The sequence below is a fragment of the Urocitellus parryii genome, chromosome 5, assembly GCF_045843805.1.
Source record: "Urocitellus parryii isolate mUroPar1 chromosome 5, mUroPar1.hap1, whole genome shotgun sequence".
NCBI classification, from domain to species: Eukaryota; Metazoa; Chordata; class Mammalia; order Rodentia; family Sciuridae; genus Urocitellus; species Urocitellus parryii.
The window spans coordinates 138,861,865-138,883,934 of record NC_135535.1 but is presented as its reverse complement, the minus strand read 5'-3'; the positions used below and the strand labels follow the sequence as shown (position 1 = coordinate 138,883,934).

The 22,070-nt window shown below is 37.3% G+C and overlaps 1 protein-coding gene and 1 pseudogene across 2 annotated transcripts in view; one reads left to right on the top strand and one right to left on the bottom strand.

The window, feature by feature from the left end:
- Positions 1 to 22,070, bottom strand: part of Prkg1 (protein kinase cGMP-dependent 1) — a 1,169,615-nt gene that overhangs the window by 400,242 nt on the left and 747,303 nt on the right. The gene's annotated exons all lie outside the window — the stretch shown is intronic.
- LOC113197989 (programmed cell death protein 2 pseudogene) lies at positions 695 to 2,134 on the top strand (annotated as a pseudogene).

Here is a 22,070-nt window from a genome sequence, read left to right as displayed (position 1 = left end):
AGCTTTGAAATTAAGAAAACTAATTTATATACCTCATACCCAGAGGGTATGGAGTAGAGAAAAGGTATGGGAGGGTTTGAGCAAGACTGCTTAGGGGGCCAGGATATGGTTTAATGAGAAACACAGAAAGATAGAGAAATACAATTCTCTCTTTGCCATCATTCTCAGACCAAGCGTAGTGCATGAGTGAATCGAGACTGGGGATTAAGGGGGAGAGAAAATGTTTGCAGAGAATGAGGTCCCACATATGCCTCAAGGGGAAAAGACAGTGGAAATAAAGGAACGGGGGACAAGGAGGTAAAGGAAATATTATTCTACAGAGTAAACCCTATTCTTGAATTTTACCTCATTTTTCCTTGCAAAACTGAAGATAAGAAATTAAACTATGACTTCTCCTTTGTCTAGCTCCTGGGAGGTGAAAAAAAAAAAAAAACATGCTCAGTTAAGTAAAAAAAGAGCAAAAGCAAAAAGAACTGATGTGCTGGTGGCTCCTCCTTTCCAAACAGCCTTAAAAATGACACATAATCTAAAACAAAGCTATCACGGGTTTTCTCCAATCATACTCTATTTCTTCTGATGACTCTCTTCCAAAACACCCGAGTACTTGAGACATACCGTGAGACCAGCTGACACAAACATGAAAAACATGCAAAATGTTTCTCAAGCAGAGCAGGAAGGGAGACCTTGAAACGTGATGGAGGCCAACCCTGAAGAGAAGTGGTTGAAGAGGAAAGTACATCAACAGGAGCACAGCTGGGAATGAGCCCCGGAGACCCTTCCCATGGAACACTCTGACTTCTGTAGGGTTGCTACTGTCTGAGAGTCAGTTGATGCAGGGCCCTAGAACCTAGGCTCACGGAGCCAGGATTAATTTGAGGAACAACTGCAAGTTAGTAGAGATCTTTAAAAAAGAAAATAGGAGCTGGGGATGTGGCTCAAGCGGTAGCGCGCTCGCCTGAGCACCACATACCAACAAAGATGTTGTGTCCCCCGAGAACTAAAAAATAATTGTTAAAAAAAATTCTTTCTCTCTCTCTCCTCTCTCACTCTCTTTAAAAAAAAAAAAATTTAAAAAAAATTAAATAAAATAAAAATAAAAAAGAAAATAAAGGAGGCCGCGCTGCCCGGGCCTGCGGCGCTGGGCTGCGCGCGCTGCGGCTGGCGGCTCGCCTTCCTGCTGCAGGTGGACGTGCCCAAGCTGCCAGGCGGCGCCAAGGCCTTCCACCTCTGCCTCTTCCTCTTCCGCTGCCGCTAGCCGCCTTATTGCGCCGGCCTAGAGTTTTTAGGAATCAGCTACCCAGGAAAAATGAGTTTTACTCCTATGAGCCACCATCTGAGAACCCTTCCCCAGAATCAGAACCTGTGTGTCTCCAACTTAAGTCGGGAGCTCATCTCTGCAGGGTTTGTGGGTGTTTAGGCCCTAAAACGTGTTCCAGATGCCACCGGGCACACTATTGCAGTAAGGAGCATCAGACGCTGGCCTGGAGGTTGGGGCACAAGCAGGCTTGTACCCAAGATCATTTGGACCATACAGTTCCAGACCACAACTTCCTTTTTCCTGAATTGGAAATTGTTGTAGAAACAGAGGAGGAGATTGTGCCTGAAGTTGTGGAAAAGGAAGAAGACTTTGAGATCACAGGAAGCATGGAGGAAGAACTGGATTCCATGGCAAAGCATGAATCCAGGGAAGATGACATTTTCCAGAAGTTCAAAGCTCAGATAGCCCTTGAACCAGAGCAGATTCTCAGATACTGCAGGGGTACTGAGCCCATCTGGATTTCTGGTGAAAACATCCCTCAAGAGGAGGATATTCCCAACTGTCCCTGTGGTGCCAAGAGAATATTTGAATCCCAGGTCATGCCACAGCTCCTGAACCACCTCAAGGCAGACAGACTGGGCAAGAGTGTCACTGGGGCATCCTGGCTGTCTTCACCTGCGCCGATAACTGTAGCTTGGGCACTGGCTACACAGAGGAATTTGTATGGAAGCAGGATGTAACAGATACACCTTAAAGACATCTTCAAGCCCTAAAAAAGGTTACTAACATCTTACGGCCTTGCAATTCCATCTCTGATTTTATCCCTAAGAAAGTAACTGTACCAGAGATGGAGGAACAAAGATGTGGCTTGGGGCCTTGTTTAGTGTAAAATATTTCTAAAACAATGTCCAATAATGGAATTACGTGAATTTGGGTACATCCAAGTGAAAGGTTATTAATTATACACACTTAACAAGGATACCAAATGAGCGGGAGGTATAAATTAACACCAAGAGACCATTATATCATGGTATGTGTTTTTGTAAAAATATTTATACATGTATATGTACAAAAATATAAATTTGAATATAAATATAAAGCTGCACACCAACTATGAACTGGTTTACCTATGTACAGTGGGACTAAGTGAAATAGTCTTTTTACTGTGTACTATTCTTGTATAATAAAATGGGTTTTGTGCCTTTTTAAGTCAAAAAAAGAAGAAAATAAAGCAAAGTAGAAAACCAAAATTTAAAAGAATATACTCTGAGTACATCAATACTTTACATGTTTATAAATAAATAGAAATTTCCCTATATTCATCATCATCCCTAATGATTTCTAGGTATTTTGTAATATAGTTAGGTCTCCCACTAAGCACAAATAAGGATGCACTCACCAATTTTGTTATTTAAAAAAAAAACAGTGGCAATAAAAATAATTGAAAATATTATGTGGTGAGTTGTAAAAATATATAATAGTTGCAACTATTTATATATAATAAATAACATGTTATGCATTATATAATCATATCATATATCATTTTTATATACTATGTATTTACATACATAATATATGTTTAGATATTATATATTCATATATGTCTTATTTCTTATAGACATTTTTAAATGCACCTTAAAGAAATGAGTAGAAGTGGAATGTCTATGTGAAATACAGCATGCATACATTTTTAAGGCTTTGTCCTGCAGAGAAACTTAACACATTCACACTCCTAGCAGTAATACATGAAATTGTTATTATAGACTCTAAGAGATATGACCATGGTGATAGCTGAGAAAAAACCAATATAGGAAAGGCATACATTGGATTAAAAGACACCAGAGTCAAACAGACTACAGACCAACAGTGGTGCCATCAAATAAAAAGTTACATAGAAACTGTAGGGCAGAGTAGTAATATATTGAAAGTTCTATCTAAAGAAAATTGTTCTGTTAAATATCTTGTGTGCAGTTTTCCAACAAGGAGCAATAAGCCAATGTCACGGTCAAGTCAAGAAAGGAGGTTTGTGATGAATATGGCAGCAATAAGAATAAGAGCAAAGGTTTGGCTGGTGTGTGTGTGTGTGTGTGTGTGTGTGTGTGTGTGTGTATGTGTGTGTGTGTGTGTGTTCTTAGCAAATGTTACCAATATTGTTATTTATCTCTAATATCTATTTCTTCAGATACATTTGCATATTCTCTCAGAGAAAAGCTTCTTTCCTGTTTCTTACAATCTCTTCTACTACTAGAAATTAGCTTTTCCTTTGAGAAGCATTACATATATTTCTTTATTAATGGTTTACATGCATAAATTTCACCTGCAAAAAAATTCACAAATGAATGTAATCTTAGGTGACCTCTAACGTTATGTTAAAATCTCTAAATTGAATTGATCAGATTTTATTATCCATATGTTTAAAAATGACTTATATAAATGAGTTCACACAATCCAATCACTGCAATTTCTCTTTGGTTCTTGTTTACTTGGGCTGCTGATGTGTCTCTACATAAAGCTTCATTTCAGATAACGGTGCTGCATGATAATGAACATAGGTTGATGAGATCACATTCTTATCCATGACCTTGAGTAGGATGCCAAAACAGTTTTTTATATTCAGTTAATATACATATTAGTCAAGTCAGCATCTTACAGGTGGGCAAGCATGACTAATAATCATCTTGCCTTGTTATAAAAAAATGTGGTTATACTGGAGCTGTGATTAATGTCTTGGTTCTCAAAAGCCTGCTGGAATGTAAATCTGTTTGCTTCCATAACTTAAAGAGATTATTCAAAAGAATCACTTCATTTACCTTTGATTTTAAATGTTATTTTTACCTGTGTAGGGGATAAACACTGAGCAAATAAAATTTCTGTGATTTTCAAGATGAATACTGTGGTTGAACTTTTAAGTTTGAAGGGCATAAAACAGAGCACTGGAAAGAGAATTTCCTTTCTGTTCAAGTATGAATCTAAAATTCTTTGCTAAAATATGTTTCATGTTCTGGGAGTAAGACCACATTCCACACTGGAAAGCATGTGAACTTTGATTACTACAAGATCACAAGTGTACCGAGCACATTCAACAGGGGTTAAAGTCAGCTTGCTTGGGGAACACCCAAGATCACAAGGGAAGGAGCCACAAAGCTGTTGTAAACTAAGAGACCACAATCTGGGTTTAGTTTATGTTCTATGAGGGAATTCATCTATTGTCCCACTTAAATTTTGGAACAATACTGAGAAAGCATATGTGACTATGAAAGCAATGATAGACTTAAATATTTACTTGGGACATATTTATCTTCCATCAGTCTTAAAGATACTGGTGCTGGGTATACAAGTTAGAAAATAAATTCAGCCCTGCCCTCAAGAAACTTGTGATTCAGTACAGAGGTCCACAAACTACTGTAATGCCAAATTGGCCCATGGTCTGTTTTTATACAGTCTACTAGCAAAGAATGGGCTTTGTATTTTTACATGGTTAGAATTTCAAAAGCATATTTTTTGATACATGAAAATTATATAAAACAAATTTTAGTGTCCATAAATGTCTTCTTGGAACATAGCCATGCCCCTTCATTTACATATTGTCTCTGGCTGAACCAAGCAACTGCAACACAGACCATATGGACCCCAAGGTCTAAAATATTTCCAACAACACTTGCTAATTTCTGGCCTAGTGAAAGAAAAAACAACTCGAGATATAACCTACCATGGCTAAGTGTCTGGGGCATGAATAAGCAGAAAAGGCAACATATACTTTCTGTGGGGCGCAGCTGAGAAGGGCTGACTAAAGAAGATTTACAGAGAGGAATCATCTCAGAGTTCCTTAAGGTGGTGTTATGGAATGAATGTCTGTGTTCCCCAAAATTAGTAACTTGAAGCCCTAATCACCAAACTGATAGAATTAGTAGGTAGGATCTTTGGGAGGTGATTCGATTTAGGTCTTAAGATGAGATGGGATCAGTATCCTTATTTAAAAGGATGGGATCAGAATTCTTACTAAAAAGAGAAACTCATAAGGTCCATCTCTCTCTGCATGTAGGCACCAAAGAAAGGCCATATGAGCATCTAATCAGGAGAAGAGTTATCTCCAAGGGCTAGACCATGCTTATACCCTAATGTTGGACTTCTGGCCTCCCAAAGTGTAAGAAATACCATTTGTTTTCTAAACTATTAATCTGTGGTATTTCTTATAACAGCCTAAACTGATGAAGACCACCTGTCATCCACGGAGCTGTAAGGAGTCTGTATATGGATCTCAAGGGATTCTTGAATTTGAGAGGCAAAAACAACACCTTTATTTTTACTACCCTGTAACTGAAATTTAGTATTTCTTTCAATTCTAAGTGTAAGCAACAAACCACCCTGGTGATTTGTCACCAATAGAAACCATGGCTATTTTTATATCACCCTACATTTGCTATAGCTAACTGAAATATAATGAACACCCATTACTACTTTGAAATCAGAGGCATTGCTAGACCAGCCTTTAGATCTTAATTTTGAAAATTGTTATATAACAATTCACTATTAAATTTTTATTACTATATTTCAATACAAATGGTTTTCTTTGGTTAGCCTACATATTTTATTTTATGCTTTTAAAAACATAAAATAAAATATATAGTCTTTTAGAGAAGTCCATGTACAACTAAACTGACAAATAGGTCAATAGCGCTCAAGACTAAGAGCTCCTGTGCAGGGCTGGTGGTGTAACCTAGTGTAGAGCTCTTGCTTAGTTTGTGTGATACCCTGCATTCAGTTCCCAGGACTGATAAAGGCACAGTTGAGACCATATTTCACTGGTCTGCATCCACAGTGGCATGCCAGTTGTTAAAACATCAAAACACATTTATATTATTTAGTAAACAGGCCTGAGTTCACTGACTGTTCCCCCTGACATTTCAGAACAATCCCCTAGATCTCCATAGTTTAGTAACTAAAAGATCAACATTGAGCTCAACAGTGACTTCCCAGAGTTTGCTCTAGAAGTAAGTCTTCCAAGGGAGTTGTTACATTTTTTTTAACATGTTCCCCTCTCCATGCTTTAGTCAGCTTTTTCTCCACTCTGATTATAAGATCTGACAAGAATGTTGGAGAGGAGGAAAAGTTTATTTAGGGCTCAGTTCAGAGGTTTCAGTTCCTACAGAGCCAGAACTCCATTGCTCTGGACCTGACATGAGGCAGAACATCAAGGAGGCGGTGGAGGAAGGAAGCTCAGGACATGGCAATAGGAAGCAGAGAGAGGGTTCCTCACCAGGGATAAATATATATGCCCCCCAAAAGGGTGATGACCCATCTCCTCCAGCAACACTCTACAGTTACTACCTGCCTACAGTTACTACCCAGTTAATCCCTATCACTGGACCACATGGGTCAGGTTAAGGCTCTTATAATCCAATCATTTGACCTCCAAATATTCTACTATTGTTTCACACATGAGCTTTTAGGGTTACCTCATATCTAAACCATAGCATCCTACCACCAGTGATTTCCAGAAAGGGATCTGGTAGGCATGTATGAAGAAGTAACAGCATAACTCCTGGAGGAGACTTCAAGTGGTCCAGGTAGTCTGAGATTGGAGGTAGTCAGAGGTAAAACAGAAATGAGAAGGCAAGCCCAAGTTGAAGGCTATAGTTCTTGTATGCCTGCTCTGGGGCTACGTCTAGATCCACAAGTCAGAGGAGAAGGTACTGAAGAATTTAAAACAAATGACTCACTTCAAAAAGATTATGGTAGAAAACACCTATTAGTATATTGGAGGAGAGGACTTAGAAACAACAGAGATAAAGATAGTAATAGAGATCAATTAGTAGCTCTTACAGTTACCCAGGTGGGTAGACTCTGGTGATGTCAATGAAGCTAGAGAGGCAGGTGAATTTTTAAAGGCATCAAGGACCTTGAATAGGCAAGACAGGTCAGAAAGAAGAAATTTGACTCTAATATCCAATTATCTAGATTAGATATATGAATGGAAATGAAATAGTGAATCATGAATGTTGCATTTATATTGTTAAAAGTTCAGGTGACTGCATTTTCAATAGCTGCCTTTTTTTCTGTTTTTGTTTGTTTGTTTCATTTTGTTTTTGTGGTGATGAGGATTGAACCCAGGGCTTTCTTTCTGATTTTTTTAAGGGCAATAATCATGCATATCAAAAACTAATTTGAATGACTTAGCAATAATTAAAATAAGCTAAACTGTGGAGCCAACATACATGCCCTTCAGTGGATGAATGGATAGAAAAACAAATGTGGCATATATACACAGTGAAATTTTACTCAGCAATAAAATAAAATAAAATCATGGCATTTTCAGGTGAATGGATGGTGTTGGAAAGATCCCAAAAACAAATGCCGAATGTTTTCTCTGATATAAGGAGGCTGACTCATAGTGGGGTAGGGAGAGCATGGGAGGAATAGATGAATTCTAGATAGGAAAGAGGGGTGGGAGGGAAAGGGAGTGGGCAGGGGATTAGCAAGGATGGTGGAATGTGATGGACATCATTATCCAAAGTACATGTATGAAGACATGAATTGATGTGAACATACTTTATATATAAACAGAGGTATGAAAATTTGTTTTATATGTGTAATAAGAATTATGATGCATTCCGCTGTCATGTATTTAAAAAATAAAACCAATTATAAAAAGAAAAATAAATAAAATTACCACAAATCTTTAAAAACAGTAAAAAAGAGAAAAGAAAATAAGCTTCTCATTCTCTTTTACTTCTACACATTATATTTTCTACTTTCAAACCATTTTCTGGTGTTTTAAAAATTAACCTTTCCTCAATTGAAAAATGTCAGTATCTCTTTTGAAAGTTTTGAGTTCAACGCCTGGTCCAAAAGCTATTTTCACGCTACAAAAATATGTGCCAGATTACTGTGATTGCATGGCAAATAACTTTAACACTCAGATAGCTTTGGATATGTTTAGGAGGCCAAGGTAAAGCTTCATAAAAATGATCAAATGTCAGACAAGGATATTTTATGTTTTGGGAAAATTTTTTCATTATCCAAGTTGATCAAGAAGATATACTAATAACCAATATGGACATGAAAAATGCTCAATAATGCTACATATTGTCTAAATTAGGTACTATTTTATACCGATCAGAATGGTTATATTTAAACAGGAAGAAAAGAAATATTGGTGAAAATTTGAAAGAATTGGAACTCTTGTTTATTGCTAATAGAAAGGTAAAGTGATACATACTCGAAATAATAGAAACGAAGACACAAACAGGTATTTGTACACCAATATTCACAGCAGCATTTCCACTAGTTGGAAGTTTGAAACAAATGCAGTGTCTTTTGAGGGATAAATAAATAAATATAATGGATATTCACATGAAATGGAACATTATTTAGCCTTAAAAAATAAATAAAATTTGGATACATACATGAATTAACCTTGAAAACATGCCAATAAAATAAGCCACACATACACAGATAAATATTATCTGATTTTACTCAAAATTTATACCTAGAATTATCAGATTCATAAAGATAGAAGTAGAATAGTAATCACCAGAGACTGGGATTGGTGAGGTGAGTGGAACAGAGTAGTTTAATGGATACAGATTTTCAGTTGGGTTGATGAAAATTTCTGCAGATGGATAGTAATGATGGTTGCATAGCAATATGAATGTTATATTAATTACATGTTAAAATAATAGTTTTGGATATACTGGGTTAAATAAAAATATACCATTAAATTATGTTTACCTGTTTTCCTTTTCCTTTAGATGAAAGTTTCTTTGACATCTGGACCCTTATGCTTTGAGACCTTATTTTTAAATGTGTTATGTGTGACTTTATAATGACATTTTTATAAATATCAGTACCTTTTCATTGTTCAGTGATGCTCTAGAACAGCAATATATGTAACATTATTATATCTTTTCTAAGCATCTTTTGTTCCCTGGGATGGCATCAAATATATTCTAAATTGCATTTTGTATATGTCAAACATTTTATCTACATATAATTCTTCTCTATTCTTATGCTTCACCACAGGCCCTCATAATCTCAATTAAGAGAGAACTGGTTTACAATATGAGTGTCTCAGTGTCTTTCCTCAAAATTAGTTGAGTTTTTCTGACAAGGATTCAAGAATAATTGTTTTAAATTGCTTTTATTTTTTTAAATACATGACAGCGGAATGCATTAAAATTCTTATTACACATATAGAACACAATTTTTCACATCTCTGTTTGTATATAAAGAATAATTTATTTTCTCAGGTCAGTCCCTGTTTTTCAAGGAATATTCTCAGAGTAAATGGATCTCATGCAAAATGTTTGCTGAGCAATATATCCTTTATCTAAATTATCTAGAAGTTTTTTAGGGCCTAGCAGAGAAGGGGAGAACAAGGAAAATGTTATCAGCCTACTCTCCTACCCCTACTTCAACATTAAAGAGGGCCAGCTGATACCGTCAGGTGCTTCAGTATATGCGCAAGGAATGCTAGAAGTGTTATACTACCCACCCCCATTTCTTGATGCTTGAGTCATCTGTGATTACTCAAATAGTGTGACAGAATCAGAGTCTCAGAAGAGACCCTGAGGGACTCCAAAGAACCCACAACTGCTTCCCAACATTATTAAGGCATATGTTAGCCTTAAGTTAAATTCCAACTGCCAGAATGTTCTCAGACAAATGCTGCACAATTAGAAAAGACCATTTGCTATTGACTAAGCATCTGGAGCACACAAATGTCTTCACTGTGCAATTTTTTTTTTTTTTTGTACTGGGGATTTAACTCAGGGGTACTCGATCACTGAACCATATCTCCAGTCCTATATATATAACACAGGGTCTCACTGATTTGCTTAGCACCTTGCAGTGGCTGAGGCTGGCTTTGAACTTGTAATTCTCCTTTCTCAGCCTCCCAAGCCACTGGCTCCACTGTGCAATTTTGAAGATATGTTTTAAACTTTCTTTCTAGAAAAAGTTGTCTTTGAATAATATATTAAATATCTTAATGGTAATATGTTTAAAATGGAATGAAAAGAATGGGTTGTAAAAGTGGCTACTGAAGATAAGAATAATCATTATTATAAAATTAAAAGTAGAAAAAAACAACCATTACATGATATTTATATATTTGAAAAGAAGTGGTGTAGTGGGCTGACCTGTAAATGAAACAACTAGAAATGAAATAGCTGCTTCTCTCAATTCTGCTTGACTTTGCACCTTGTATAATGTAAATTACAATGGCCAAGTGGAAACTTCTGAAAATGATTTAAAAAACAACTCATGATGATTTTAATATTTAAATTTACTTTCAAAGTTTAACAATACTGGAAAAAATCATATGGATGATGATACATTTTTAGAACAGATATAATAATGATTATTATTTTGGTGCCTTTATTGAATGCTTCCTATTCATTTTGACAAGAACTTTGTGTGCTGTATCTGTTTTGTGTATTACTTTTATGAGATTCCTTATCCCCTTTGTATTCATATGAAAATTGAATCTCAGAAAGGCTAAGTTACTGCCCAAATCACATATAAGAGAATCAAAAGAGTCAGGTTCATTCAAACTCCAAAGCCTCAGCTTTTGGACTAATATATGCTTATTAAACTGGAGTGAGAATTTTCTTCTCCTTCAGTCCATTTTTTCTGGCCCATTTCCCCACCTACTCATTTTCATCAAATGCTTAGAAACCACAGGAACAAAAGGAATGAAAATATGGCTGCAATAATTGAGTTGGGAAGGATTCTTTATAGCATAAGTGGACTGCAAATTTTAAACAAGGTTTTAATATAATAGGAGGTATGATAGTTATTTTACACCTGAGGCAGTTTCCTCCTGACCGCCTTTCCCTGATTCCCCATTCCCTAGATATCAACACTGTGTTCCGTCCTGAATGCTCCCCTCCCCATCCCCCAGAGTTATCAGGTGTCTTTAGGTGACCTTCAGTGGAAAAGCTCAAGAAGAGTGTGCTTCACTCTGCAGGCTCCACTTTAAATGCACAGTAACTCCCAGTCATGCCAAAGGAGTCATCTTTAGAAGCCAAAGCTGTGTGAACTGTCCTGAGTCCTGCGATGGCAGTCACTGAGGGCTGCACTGTGCCAGGGTAAATCTGATTCATGCGGAACTCGACCACGCCTCGCTCCTTGCTGGTGGAAGCCCAGAGGCACCAAAAAACAGGTGCTGACTAATAACAGGTTGTGGGAATGCCAAATGGGCCTATGGAAGCAGAGCATTCCCTTAGCGTTCCAGCCTTTCTCCTGGCAGTCCTTGTTCACAGCAATTCACGACACTGTCTTAACATCCATTAAGCCAAAATTAAATTATTTGGATAAAGGTGTAGTAAGAATCGTAAGGCAAAAATAAATAAATAAATAAATAAATAAAAACTTGTTTTACAAGAAGGATAAAAAGGTATTTGTTATATACTATGATAATAAACTTGGATAAAATTTAAAAATTCAGTAAAAAATATTTAGAAAACTCTAGTTATCCAGTTCCATGAAAAATTGGTAGTGGAGGATGGGGATTGGCTTATAAGAACAAGGGGTGTAGGAATGAGAAAGAACAATGATAAATGAATAAATCTTAGTGTCGCGAGCCATTCATGGGCTGTGTGCGTGTGAGCTATGCGCATCATAGCCATAGGAAGGGACTGGTCTGGCATTGCAGGCTGATTGGGCTGAGCCATGCAAGTGTGCCTCTCCTCTCGCTCTGCCTGCAATCCCACACAGCACCTGAGATGGATGTGACTTGCCAAGATGTCAATCAATCTGCTGACCACAAAACATCACCAAGCAAGACTCCACCCTTTGAAGCTCTACTTCTTGCCTTATTTGGGTGGAATGGACCTATCAAATGTCTTCTCCCCAAAGATAAGGTGGTTTGGGGTTTGCTCACTCTCTTGCTCTTTCTAGCATTGCCCAGCGTGGAGCTGACCTTTGGGGTCACCAAGCCAAGGACATATATTACCCTTGTTCTTAGAAACTCATGTTCGTGTGCTGCGTGGTTTCTTCACCATTTTCTTAATTTATTGATACAGCCAGCTCCTTTGAACCCAGCTCATCTTGCCAGCCTGGCCAGCTGGTGACACCTTAGGTCACCCGAAAAAAAAAACATGGCCTGAGCAAAAGTCAGGTATGTTAGACAGAAGAGCAGGAAGAAAAAAGGAACTGGTCTGGAGGAAATAAGTGGATCTGTGAAGTTCAGATACAAATTAGGGACCAAGAATGAAAGGAGAAGTCAAGGGCCCACACATAATAATAGAGCAGTAAGGACTAAAATACCAACAATAAACTACTCCAATCAGCCTTACAAGACTGATCTTCCTAAAGCACTGTTCTGTCACTCTACCCAAAAACCATTCCATAGCTCCCTACTGCCGTACATAATGCTAAATCTATTCATCCTTGCTTGTTATCTACATTACCAGCTAAAAGTAGCTTTCTGGTCTCATCTTCCACAATCCTTTACACATATCTTATGTTTCAGATCAAGATTCTGTTGTCCAGTTTCCAAATCTGCATTTCCTGTCCCTGCCTTCAGGTCTTTACTCTAATTACTGTCCTCTGTGTAAAGCAATCTTAGTAGCTCTACAGGTCGAATTCAAAACCCAATTTATGGCTTTCAAGTTTTATAAACTCAGCTAGAATTTCTCTCCTCTCAATGTTGACAACATTCTGATTGTACCTCCTTTGAGGCTTTTATCCCTATACCCTCTCCATATTTATTCAAGTACCTGAGTTACATCAGTACCATATTCTAACCTGAGTACTGTGACTTTTTACAGCCCTCAGCAAATGTTTCATGGTAAATAAATGATGAGGTAATGTAGGAGAAATTATCTGTGAAACAGATAAAGAAACTGAGGACAATCAGCTTGAAAGAGAGTAAAGGAGAACTCAGGAACTGTCCTAAGATATTTGAAGGGTGCATTAGCCTTTCACAGTAAATGCAACTGGGATGTTTAAAAATGGAATTAAAGGCTAGCCTGAAATCAAGAGCGAGGGACACATATTACAAAAATTCTACAGTCATTTATTGAGACAATACTATGTGCCAGGTACTCTACTAGGAACTGTTGATGCAAAGATAAACAAGATACGGCCTTTAGTCTCCAATAGCTTCTTGATGTTCATAGCAGCACAATTCACAATAGCTAGACTGTGGAACCAACCCAGATGCCCTTCAATAGATGAATGGATAAAAAAAATGTGGTATTTATACACAATGGAGTATTACGCAGCACGAAAAAAGGCCAAATCATGGAATTTGCAGGGAAATGGATGGCACTAGAGCAGATTATGCTTAGTGAAGCTAGCCAATCCCTAAAAAACAAATACCAAATGTCTTCCTTGATATAACGAGAGCAACTAAGAACAGAGCAGGGAGGAAGAGCACGAGGAAAAGACTAACATTAAACAGAGACATGTGGTAGGAGGGAAAGGGAGAGAAAAGGGAAATTGCATGGAAATGGAAGGAGACCCTCATTGTTACACAAAATTACATATAAGAGGTTGTGAGGGGAATGGGGAAAAAAAGGAGAGAAATGAATTGCAGTAGATGGGGTAGAGAGAGAAGATGGGAGGGGAAGGGAGGGGGGATAGTAGAGGATAGGAAAGGTAGCAGAATACAACAGTTACTAATGTGGCATCATGTAAAAATGTGGATGTGTAACCGATGTGATTCTGCAATCTGTAATTGGGGTAAAAATGGGAGTTAATAACCCACTTGAATCTAATGTATGAAATATGATATGTCAAGAGCTTTGTAATGTTTTGAACAACCAATAAAAAAATAGCTTCTTGCTATTACAGACTATCTTTACTTTCCTCTTTATTTACATTCACTCTTTTTTCTAGTATTACATTTTAAGCTATCAGCTTTAATCGTTCCATCTCAAGCTAAATTTGGACCAATCCATCAGATAATGTTTTTAGTGGATTAAGAATCAGTTTTTTCTTACTGCCAAAGAAGGAACTAAGACTACTAAAAAGAATTTATAATTGGAAATTTAGACTCAATTTAAAGACAAAAGGATTAGAATAATGGCTGAATATCATGCCAAAAATTTTCTCACAGGAAGTGTTCAAGGAGACCATCTCAAAATGATGGCGCGAAGGATCACTATATCAGATGGGAAATGGAATTGGATCACCTCAAAGGAGAAAATGAAACACAACATTTTATAACAGAATAAGAATAAACGCACACAGCAGTGAGTCATAGAGCTATATGATTGAGCATATAATGGTAGTTATTTTCAAGAAACACCCCTATATGGGGCACTGTACCAAAAGGATGATGGTTTAGAAAAAGACTCCACATCAGAAGGTCAGATGTCCAGAAAGAAGATAATGTCATTTGTTGATTGTAACAAAGGAAACAGTGCCTCTGTCAATGCTCTATGCACAAACTGAAAGACTGAGTGATTCATTACATGGTGTGGGCATTGTGCCTTCACCCTACAGAGTGTGAAGACTTGGGCAATTGGTTTAAGCTTTCATTAATCTCTTCTAGGAATCACGGATAATAATGCCTGCCTCATGAAACTACTCTCGATTGTGAAATGGTCCATGGCTCCTAAAATACAGTTCGATTCTTCAGTGGTCTTAAATAATATTAACCATCCTACAAATTCATAGGAAAGTGGGATCGCATTAGCACCAACCTGGGTAGTGATGGTGAATTCTAAGCGAGCTAAAAAAGACAACAAAATAAAGGCATTGTGTTTAAAAAAAAAAGTTAAAAAAAAAAGTTTAGAGCATTCATGGAATTGATTCAAAAACTCAGAAATAAAAAAGAAGCCTCTGGTTAATGTGGTAAATATCCAGTTTGGGCAGGCTTCAAGGTTAAGAGAGAAAATTAAGATAAAGAAGATAAAGAATGATGGAGAATGTGTTAATAAGGAGGCAAAGAAAACTGGCTTATGGCAGCCCAGAGCTCTTTGAAGGCAAGAAATATGTCTTCATCTTTTATCCCCCTGGCTTTTGGAGCATAGCAAACAGCCAATAAATACGGAATGAATAACTCCTACATATTCTTGCCTGGTGCTCTTAGATATGAATGTCTCCTCACTCTTCATTTTAGGATACCCTTAAATACTATTATAATCGGGCTTCAAATAATTTAATTAATGTCAAAGCCCAGGAAAAATCCAGAATCAGAAGATTATTAAATAGAAGATGTACAATTCTTTAGAAAAGACTTTAATAAGATCCATTTTCACTGGGCTTCCCAACCATGTACAAGGGTCCATTTCACATCACTTCATCTCCAAACACCTCATATTTGGGGTATCAATCCTAACTGCTCAGATGAGTTTTGCTGGCAGCCCTCTTATGGTGACAGGATTTCCTGCAGGTTGGCACATTTTGAACAGTGTGCCTAATTCAAAATATCAGAGCATGTTTGGTAAATGTTACTGCACATCTGTGCATAACAACAGATTTTGCCTTGAATTTCATTAAGGAAATGGGTATCACATCTGTACGTCCTTTTGCCAGTTGGATGGGCTTCCTCCCTAAACACCACACCAAGATGGGGAAAACATGTTTACCTGTTTGCTGAAATTCAAGTCAACATCTTAGAAAAGTCAAACTTCTTGTTGTAGGTTCAACTATGGGATTTTGACTCAGAAATATTATGAAAAATTTATTCTCCCCACGGAGAGGCTTCCCTTGTCCCATTTGGTTCGTAGGTCATACTGTTTCTCTCTCTGAAAACGGTGTCTTTATGCCAGAAGCCATGTATTTGATGTATTCTTAATTAATCTTACTTCTTGAGGGGAAAAGGAGGCATTATTATATGTCGTTTAGCCCCCTGCTGTGACCCATCTTCAGACCTCACCTTGCTGTGCTTCGGATGTTTTAATTTTCCTTGCCCTCCTCTGCATCCCCTGGTTCATTCCCACCTTCAGGCTAGACTCGACAGCCATAATTTATGAACCCTTTCAAGTCCTCACATACATATGAAAACCAAAGCTTCTGTCTGATGCCATCTCCCATTAAGAAAGCTTATGACAGTGCTGGTTAAAAGAAGCAGATACTATATTACTGGGCATTTATTTTCTAGGCACCAGTAGGCTCTGAAATAGAAGTCGTTTGGGGCCCATCTCCTCTTCAGTAAATTATATGTAATTCTCTAAGTTTGGCAGAATTCTATAAAATAAAAAAAAAATCTCCACAAAAAGGAGCTCTCTAACAGTCTCCTCCACTGGCAGATGACACCAAGAAATGTCAAGTGAGTTCAGCTGTTTTACATTTTCAAAACTGTCTGCTTCTGGCACATTGTGAGAATGCCATTTTTTTCCTTCTTGTGATTTTTTGTGTCTGGGAGACGCAGAGCGTTGCAAAGAAAATTGATCATTCAACAACAATTAGAAAAAGGAGCTTTAATTGGCATAAACTCAGAGGTTGGTTTGTACTGTTGTGCAATAAGTAAAGGAATAGTTCTTATATTTACACAGAAGGAAGAAACAGCATCATCTATTTTTATGAAAAGATCACTGGTGCCTTCAGGAGAAAAGAAAATCAGAATGATTTCTAGGAAGAAGACCCTCTGCTGAGACACATTAAACCCAGCCTTTTCTCTTGCCCTGACCATCATTTTCACACAGCAGCACAACTGTGAACGTGGCACAGAGCGACACTAGGAGTTCAATCTAGCCCACCTCATGACTCACTCAGCTATGAACACCCAAAGTTCACCTTCCTGCTCCAGTCCTTTCACCTACATTCAGTTGCAACTAAGCCTGTTTCTCATTATGTTATCTCCTTGCCCATTTCATAAGCAATAAGCTTCAAATCTGAGTTATTCAGAAGGTTTACTGTAGTAAACGTTATTGTGAAAATGTAAAACAGCTGAGCCCACTTGACATTTCTTGGTGTCATCTGCCAGGTAGTTGCTCATAAACTTTTTTTTTCCCCAAGAAAAAGATGACATTTAATCATTGGTTTAATCAGACTTCTACAAATTCTGACTTCAATAAAATCTACCCTTGGTCAGCAAAATTGTGCCAACTCCTTCAGCAGATAATACTGAACCAAGCATAGCCTATTATGTGCTCATATCGTTTAAGGATGTGCATTTATGAAAAGAAACTGAAGACTGGCATAAACATACACAGGAGAGCTCTACACTCCCTCCAGCCTGGCCACTGCCAAGGCTTGCATGAGTGTGCTGTGCCTGCCTGTAGCAGCTCTTCTTCAATCCTAGTGCCTGGTCCCTGCACATCCCAACGCTCCTTAGTGAGTATGTGATTAGTCAAGTTATGTGGTTTCTAAACTAGAATGAATCTGGTTTCTTTCTCAAGCCCCAGAAGGAGCCCTGAATGCTTAAGATATTGCTAATTTTGGTATGATCATGAGTTCTAGTCTACATATGTATAAACACTGAAACAACATCAAACTTTGGAATCTTTAAGCCACTTGAATGGAATTTTATAGCTTTCAGAGCTTTATAGTTGCACATATACGGTTTTAATTTTTTTGAAACAACATAGATAAAAAGAACAAGTTATGATCCTACTTGATCAAGGTTCAAAAAGATTAAGTGATGTTATAAACAATATGTAGTCAGAGGTTGAGAGCTCCAGAGCTCATGTTCTATAGATCCTTCAAGGGGTATTCCAAGTTCACACATCACATAATCTTCACCACAATGGCCAACTATGAATAAATCACCATGGTGCCGATTTTAGATTTACATTTTCCAAATTGTACATATGGAATATGTGACCTTCATACAGGATGAATTGATTTAAAACCAAGCTACTCAATAACTGACACATTACTACAAATCTTAATCAGATTTCTGATTGACTTTCTTGAAGTTTATGACTGAGTGGTAAGGATCTCAAGACAATGACTAAAATCATTAGGAAGGTTACTACATAAAGAAAAAAGTACCCATTTTTTAAAAAAAAATTTTTTAAATTAATTACATAAATTTGTATATGTAACAAATATACAATGTAATAAATTTACCCCACAATAAATACTTAGGAAACACTAAGTAGGCTGAGTAGGCATAACAGGAAACAAGACAAAAATATTTCCTGTCTCCTAGGAGATCACAGTGGTTTGTTGGAACAAAACATAAACCAAGCAACATCTATACAGTGTGGTGAGTGACAGGGTAACTAAGAAGGTCAAAGGTGTATGAAGAGCCCTCTCAGAAGCATCTAATGGAGCCACAGAAATGAGGAAAGAGTTCCCCGAGGAAAATGTGCTCACAGTGTGGCTAGGAGAAGGAGGAGTTAGCCAAATGGAGAAAGAGAAGACTGGACCAATTCCAGATGTCAATGAAGTTTGAGGGGGGATAGTAGAGGATAGGAAAGGTAGCAGAATACAACAGTCACTAGTATGGCAGTATGTAAAAATGTGTATGTGTAACCGATGTGATTCTGCAATCTGTATTTGGGGTAAAAATGGGAGTTCATAACTCACTTGAAACTAATGTTTGAAATATGATATGTCAAGAGCTTTGTAATGTTTTGAACAACCAATAAAAAAAAGGTAAAAAAAAAAAATAAAAAATAAATAAAGAATCCCATTTCTTCTTTCCTTGTATAGAGTCCCATCCCGAGAATAAAGGCCCTTTATTCAGCTCAAGATCATAAACCCCTAAAACATAGGCAAGGCATATCTACTCCTTCCCACTCAGAAAAGAACAGCAGTTTCATCTCTAGATTGTTATCCAGTCAAATTTTTCTATAGCCAGCATTTTTGTAGATCTTAGCCAAAATTAATGATGCATCAACAAACTCCACCTCCTCTGACTTCACTAATACTATTCATTACATTCCTATATGCCAGATATCTAACAGATCCTGAATATAATATCTGGTATCGACTGGTATGGATTTCAAGGCTATTTTCTTAGGCATAACCAAAACCTACCTTAAAGGTTCAATAAACCATGAGAGATGGTGATAGTACAGCCCAGGCTCCATAACTAATGTGTACTCTGAGCCATAGATGGACTATTATGCTCTATACACAATACGAACAGAGCTATTGTCTTAAGATAACTATTTTACATTTACATTTTCCAAATTAGAAATATGGAATTCACGACCTTTATCCAGAATGAATTGTCTTAAAACAAGTTATCTGATAACTGACACATTGTTACAAATCTAAATCAGGTTAAGTCTCACAATGACTTTGGTACGTTTTTTGTTTTTATAGCAACACTTCCTAATGATTCTTCTCATTGTTTTGAGATTCTTATCATCCAGTCGTAACTTTCAAGAAAGTCAATCTGACTTAATATCATATTAAAGTATGTATTTATGTGTATGGACTGAATGAGATAATATCCCCTAGTCCCTGGCAAAAGTTGCAATGGTTGTTAACTGTACTATGCCCCCATCAATTTGGCTTTAGGTGTATGGCAGCAGCGGATCATATGCAACCATGTGTTCAAATGCAAACATGTGTTGCACATGATATCAGGTTGACAAGAGCATCAGCTAGAGCACAACTCAGTTCACTGGAGACGACAATGCACAGCACTGAGTTGAGAGATAATCAACAGGACTCACCTCAATTCTTGAAGTATCTTTTCTCCACCTAGCACTGCCATCAGAAATTTGCAATCTTCGATGTAAGTCAATAATGCAATAGACAGACATGGAACAAGGTGCACTTCAGCAGGAAGTCATGAATGTTTCAGGATTCAATTTTCTTTTTATCAGTGCTTTGGCATCCCTGGTCAGTTTACTGTTTTCCCTTCCTCACTTTTATAGCCAGGAAACCATGATAAAGAGGAATAAAAGCATTCATGGCCAGGATTATGCCATAGTGCATGTGGAGAGAGACTCATAAATAGGACAAATGTGCAAACTTTGGAAGGATCAGAATTGATACTCAAAACACACCCACTTTTCTCCTCCCATTTCATGTACTGGTTTACCACCCACCTGTTTTCAGAGTTAGGATGTTGTTATTGTTGTTTAGGTATTAATGAAAAATACCTCAAAGAAATAAAGGGACTATTTCTGATGAGGATTTGGTATTCTTCAAAATATTTTCATATAAAAATAATCAAATTATAATATTATGGCCTAAAGAAGGATGAAAGAATAACATCCCCAGTGAGCAACCTCAATTCTAAAAACTGAAAAGAGCATTTATTTTAATTAGTCACGGTCTTCACACTAATTGCACTCCTGTCACGATTAGTCCTTTTTCCATCAATAACATAGTTGGCCTTTCGATATTAAAAGGAGACAATGAGAGTCAAAAACAAAAAGCTGTGCAATTTTTTATTCCAAAAGCTATGACTATTTTTAAAGCTAAAATAAGAGCATTCTAATTGACACTAATGAAACCATAAAGTCAAATCTTGACTTAGAAAATTGTTCCTTATTTCATCAGGGAAGGAAGTTCAATACTGTAATCGCATTGTCAGCCAAATGCCCAAATAAGCATGTGGACTGTGAGGCTAACTTACCACAAGCAGAAAAGGCACAGATGCACCCCCGTAATCTATTACAAAGCTCTGGGGGGTGCCGTCACACTTCAATCAGGTTGCTCCAGTAACTAGCAAAGTGACAATCGTTATAGGACTTACGCCAGATGTGAAATGCACTGGTGCTGATTTTTAAAAAGCAAACTATTTCAGTTTCCCCAGAAGTGTCCCAAGATAAAACTACTCATTCTTCTTGACAGGTATAAATTGTTCTGTTCGGTTTTGTTTCTTAACTTTGAAAGAGATGACCAACTTATACCTGTGGTTTCAGAACACCAGAGCATGCATCAGCTGATGCTGAAGAGCAGGTCGAAGAGTCATACATTCAGTCTTCATGGAAATATGATGGAGACAAAGGCATTTTGTCAGCATTTTTTCGAGAAGGCTACTTATCTTCATGTCAGACACAAAGGCATTACAAGACAAGGAAAAGAGTAAGAGTTGAAGGACGAAATCCAGCAGGCACAGCATGTATTTAATCTTTATTAGCCAACAGGCTATACAGGGCAGTAGAGGGACTAATTGCTGAGGAAAGGAGAAGTCAGAGGCTTGTCAAAGGGCAAGTTCAGCCAGAGCAGAGGAAGAGTACATTGGACAACCAAGCAAAGAAAGGTCTTTCACAAGGGAATGTTAATAGCAGCAACCAAATATAATGACATGTCAAAAAGGATGGGGGAAGAGTTAACCAAGATGACAAGAGGGCAAAAACCAGAACCAACCCTTTCCAAAGAATTAGCCACTTTAGCAGAAAGCTGCTATCTTCCTATTTTTAGGACTGTGACTTGTTTTCAATGAAACTGATGTTCATATCACACATTCTTCTACACATTTATAAGCTGTCTCATTTGCAAAAGAAAAGAACAATCCTTTTAATGAAGGCTCCATGGTGAAGTACAATTAATAATATTTAAATATTGTGCCATTTTTTAAGAATGAAGGCAGAGGCTTTCAAACTTTTGAGGGTAGCAAAATCACTAGGAGGGATTGTAAATCATAGATTGCTGGTTCCCATCCCCCAACAGGTCTTGCTGAGATCCCAAACTGACATAACTAATAAATTCCCAGGGAATGTTGATGGCTGTTGTTGATCTGAACCTTATATAAGAAGGAGTAATCTCAGGAAAACAAAGGAGCATATATATTTTCATGCCTATATTATAACTGGACCTTGAGGAGAAAGAACAAAGAGAATAGCTCCCTTAAGCACTTCAGTATTGTTTCCAATGTGGTCAAAGACGGATGGAAAAAAAAATCACTAGGCAATTTTAAATTGGGGAATTCTTGTTTTGTTACTAAAAATAGATTACTTTCTATCAGTAAGGATCTCCAATCAGGGCTTTATAAACATAA